This window comes from Portunus trituberculatus, chromosome 17 (genome assembly GCF_017591435.1).
Source record: "Portunus trituberculatus isolate SZX2019 chromosome 17, ASM1759143v1, whole genome shotgun sequence".
In the NCBI taxonomy this organism is placed as follows: domain Eukaryota; kingdom Metazoa; phylum Arthropoda; class Malacostraca; order Decapoda; family Portunidae; genus Portunus; species Portunus trituberculatus.
In genome coordinates this window covers 2,210,001-2,215,000 of record NC_059271.1, presented here as the reverse complement: position 1 = coordinate 2,215,000, position 5,000 = coordinate 2,210,001, and the positions used below count along the sequence as shown (strand labels likewise).

Genomic DNA, 5,000 nt, shown 5'->3' with positions numbered 1-5,000 from the left:
CCAAGTCAGTGTGTGGTGTTATGCCGCCTCGCCACACAATCCTCACCTAATCCAGACCCTCCAGCTTGGTTTACCAGACGCAGTACTTGTAATTCCTATTTTGCCTTCAGTCTCCAGAGTGTTCGTTTAACCCCTTCAGTACCATGACATGTTACTGTTTTATACAGCTTCAGAAACTCATGTGAGGATTAAAATAGTGAAGACTGCGGCCATTAATCTTTTGACCTACACAGACCTTTCCTACACAGACCTTTCCTAATGTCAATAAATTCCTCTAATCACACACATAACTCAAGGTAAAAATGCGTCCCAGTACTGAAATGGTTAAATGCACCCATGTCTTGTGTTTCTTATGTTCCTTGGTGAGATTTTTTGTGTTGAGTATAAAGGTGAAGTGATCTTTTATTTATTTATTTATTTATTTATTTATTTATTTACTTTTTTAATTTCTTGTGTTAATTCAAAAGTTTTCACGTCAGTAACTTTTTGGTGCGAAATGTTTCCAGTGATGATTCTTTTCTATTCTCCTCTCCGCATATTTTCCAGACCGTGCCGTTGTTATTTTTGTTTATTTTTCCTTTTATTTCCTCTTTCTTCTTTTCTTCACTTCCATCTTCGTTCGTAAAGTTTCCAGACTGTCTAGTTTTTTTTTTCTTTTTCCAGCTTTCTTTTTCTTTTTTCTTTCTTCTTTCTTTCACATCTATCTTTGTCTGTAAAAGTTTCCAGACTGTATACTTTTTTTACTTTCTTTTCTTTCTTCTTTCCTTCACTCTAACTTTCCTACACACAGTTTCCAGACAGAATTATTCCTTTTAAATTTTCTTTCCATTACGACATGCTTCTTCTTTTTTTTTTTTTAATTTCCATCTCCTGCGAGTTTTCAGAGGAAGTAATTTTTGTCTTCTTCTTTTTCTTCACTTCCATCTTCGTCCGCAGAATTTCCAGACAAATCGATCCTTTTTTTTTATATTTTATTAATCTTCTTTTTCTTTTTCTTTATTTCCATCCTCATCCGTAGTTTCCAGGCAGTAAGTACATTATTTTTTTACTGTATATGCATTTTCCTTTATCTTCTTCACAGTTCCATCTACACCCTCAACAATTTTATGAAAGACACGTATTCTCATCTTACTTCATAATTTTCAAGTCGCCACGTAGGTATTTCCATTTCCCATTTTTCCTTTTCTTTTTATTTTTTTCCAGACTCATTCCACATTTGTCTATTCATGTTTTTCGCTCACGTGCTCTTCGCCTTCCACATTCTGATCAAAGAAGTGGAAATCTTTGTCTCCTCGGCGCGGCCCCACCCTCTTCCAGCCCTCTCTCTCTCTCTTTCTCTCTTCCAGGTCCAATCTTGAATTTCTCCTATTTCTCTTTCAGCTTCCAGGATATTTCTCTCCCCGCTTCCAGACTGTGTTCTTTCTATATATTTCCATTTTCATGTTTCCCCTCTGCCATTCGGTGCCACCCTCTTCCAGACCTTGCCCTGATTTTTTCCTCTTTCATCTTCCAGTTTCCAGGGTGTTTGTTAATGCTTCCAGTGCCTTTACTTCAGTTTTTCCAGATTTTATGGCGTTTCAGGTAGTAATGTTATTCAAATCCAAACTTCTCTCTCATTTTATGGTGTTCTTTATTGTCCAGACCAAGGGAAACTCAACCAGTGCATAATTTGATTTTAATCCCTTCAGTACCGTGACGTGTTTTCATATTTATTCTGGTTAATATTTGTTGGTTTTATGCAGCTTCAGCAACTTAGTGGAGGGTTAAAATTGTGAAGACTATGGCCATTGATCTTTTCTACCCCCACAGAGCCTTCCTAATGTCAATAGAATCGTCTAATCACACCTAAAAATTCGCGATACAAATGCGTTCCAGCACTGAAGGGGTTGATGCAGCCAAAAACGATGATATAAAGTAGATAAATGAGTAAATGAAAAATGAATAAGATATGAATATGACTGGTGTAATTCGTCTCCTATCCTTCTCATTTACAGTTCCTCTTATCTTCTATAGAGTAATCAACTTAACCATTGCGGCATCTAAGTTTTATTTTCTTATTTATTTATTTATACCATGTTGGCTTTTCACGGGAATTTCTGGGCTAAAGGGGATATTTTTAGGGGGTACCTCCTATCTCAAAGCCCACCCGCTAGGAAACCGTTGCCCCGAGTGAGGAAGCCCAACCTGCACTCGGACCGTGGACAGGATTCGAACCCGTGCACTTGGAGATCTCTCAGACCCCAAAGCACGCATGGTTCCACTCTACCACGGAGTTATTCCTGCTTCCATAAGGCTCCAGTTGTCATTACTCGTGTTTTTAAGGTTATTATTATTATTATTATTATTATTATTATTATTATTATTCTGGTGATAGATAGAAATATAACATGCTTGTTGACTTTTCTTCCACGCTTGACAAACGGTCTTTCAAAACAGAGAGAGAGAGAGAGAGAGAGAGAGAGAGAGAGAGAGAGAGAGAGAGAGAGAGAGAGAGAGAGAGCTTCCTATCAAAGTCCACCATTATCGTTTTCTTTGCTATTCTCTCTCTCCCTATTCGTCAACCTTCACTTTTCTTTTTCTGCCAATGAACGTTCAAGGACAGGTAACATTTCAACACTGACAGTAAATCTAGAAATAAAAAGGATGAACAATACTTAACCTTCCTTCCCAATCAATATAACATTTTAATCTCTTCAGTACTAGGACACATTTATACCTTGGGATTTGTGTACGATTAGTCCATTTTACTGACATTAGAAGGGTCTATGGAGGTCAGAAGATTAATGGCCACAGTCTTCACTATTTTAATCTCCACATAAGTTTCTGAAGCTGTTTAAAATCACCAAATAGTAACCACAAGGAATAGGAAATGCGTCATAGTACTAAAGAGGTTAACTCCAAAAGCGACAGTTAACCCCTTCAGTATTGGAACGCATTGTCTTTACCATGAGTTTTGGGTGTGTTTGAACGAATTTATTTACATTAGGAAGGGTCCATGGAGGTCAGAAGATTAATGGCCGGAGTCTTCACTATTCTAATCCCAACATAAGTATCTGAAGCTGTGTAAAATCACCAAATAGTAAGAAGAATAAATGTGGAAACGCGTCATGGTACTGAAAGGGTTGATATATAAGTAAACTGATGATATTCCTTCACAGTTAACATTACCCATACATTCTCTCTCTTTCCTCCATTTTAACTGGCCTTCCTGTCCCCAGCCAATTAATTGATCGAGGCCAAATATTCTTCTCATCCGAACGAGCAGTCAGTCTCTCAAATTGAACAACTCTCTGTCACAAAGCAGTATTGTCATTTTCAGCACCCCTCTCTCGCTCCCTTCGCTAACTCCTTCCCGTCTCCAGCCACCCAACTCCCCACAAGGCTTGTATGTTTTTTCTTGCAGAGTTTCCCTCGCTCAAAGTCCTCACACGCCTTCTCTCTCTCTCTCTCTCTCTCTCTCTCTCTCTCTCTCTCTCTCTCTCTCTCTCTCTCAGGTCCGAATTCAGAAACCACGATTCACTAAGACCATTAGTGTTCTGAAACGCTCTGTTCTCTCACCCCGACTATTTTCCAAGGCCACAGAGATGATTAGCCGAGTTCTCAAGAGTGTTTCTCCAGTTAATAATGTAGAAATCTTGTCAGTCTGATTCTAGAGCAGTAAAAACACCTTAGAAAACGCTCTGTTCTCTCATATGACTATTTTCTAACGCCACAGAGATGATCAGCAGGGTTTTCAAGAGTGTTTCTCCAGTTAATAATGTAGAAATATTGTCACTCTGTTTATAGAACCGTAAAAACACCTTAAAAACTTGTGTAGATTTAAATAAAGGCTTTTGGAATAGTGGAAGTGAAGCAGAGAAATGTTTGAGAATACGAGTCTTAGACAGAGACGAAAGACAGGATAGATTAACTTATTTATTCATTTATCTATCTATTCATTTCTCAGTATCATTCTTTAAGGGAACTGGCATTTCAAGTGGGCCTCTATTTTTTTTTTTTTATCTTCTGTTGCCCTTAGCTAGTTTTCCCTCTTGCGTAAACAAAAAGAAAAAAAAAAACAAACCCGTCAGTCAGTCTTCAAGATAATTTTTCTCTTAAATTCCTCAAACTTCTTCCTTCATCGTCTTATTACTCAAACTTTCCATTACTCACTCACTCATTAACCCCCTCTCTCTCTCTCTCTCTCTCTCTCTCTCTCTCTTTGTCTGTTATTGTGTATCAGTTTAAACATGACCCCTCTCTCTATAACTTCCACAAGAGAGTTAAAGATAGAGATAGAACGCTGGATAAAACTTACAACTCCAAACCCTCTCTTGAAAAACCCTCAATAACTTCCACTCGAGTGTCAAAAATAGGCGCGAATATAAGTACAGTCTTCTTAACACATCATTCCGCCTCCTCCTTCTCCTACTCCTCCTTCACTTCTCTTACACTTTCCCACTTTTCCTTCGCTTCACAAAACCTCCTCTTCAGCATTCCCAGTGCAGAGTGTTGAGTTTAATATCTCGTTACAGTCACCAGCTTAATTAGGATTCAAAGTAAGTTTGCTAATTGTTATTCTCATCACAATTAGCGTCTTTGTAATTAGGAACGTATTACTGTCTCAAGGAGGAGGAGGAGGAGGAGGAGGAGGAGGAGGAGGAGGAGGAGGAGCAGGAGGAAAACAATTTATCACATAATCTACAGTGGTACCATTGAAAAGAAAGTAGTCGTAGTAGTAGTAGTAGTAGTAGTAGTAGTAGTAATAGTAGTAGTAGTAGTAGTAGTAGTAGCAGTAGTAGTAGTTGTAAAAGTAAATATAGTGGTAGTAGTAACAGCAGCAGTAGTAGCAGTAGCAGTAGTAGCAGTAACAGTAGTAGCAGTAGCAGTAGTAGTAGTAGTAGTAGCAGTAATAGTAGAACAATCTTGAATGCATCATAGAAGATAACAATAGAAGAGTAACTCGGAACATTCAAAGGAATAAAAAAAAAAAACTAGAGAGAGAGAGAGAGAGAGAGAGA

General features: G+C 38.1%; 1 protein-coding gene across 1 annotated transcript in view; it reads right to left on the bottom strand.

The window, feature by feature from the left end:
• Positions 1 to 5,000, bottom strand: part of LOC123505065 (insulin gene enhancer protein ISL-2B-like) — a 184,930-nt gene that overhangs the window by 92,274 nt on the left and 87,656 nt on the right. The gene's annotated exons all lie outside the window — the stretch shown is intronic.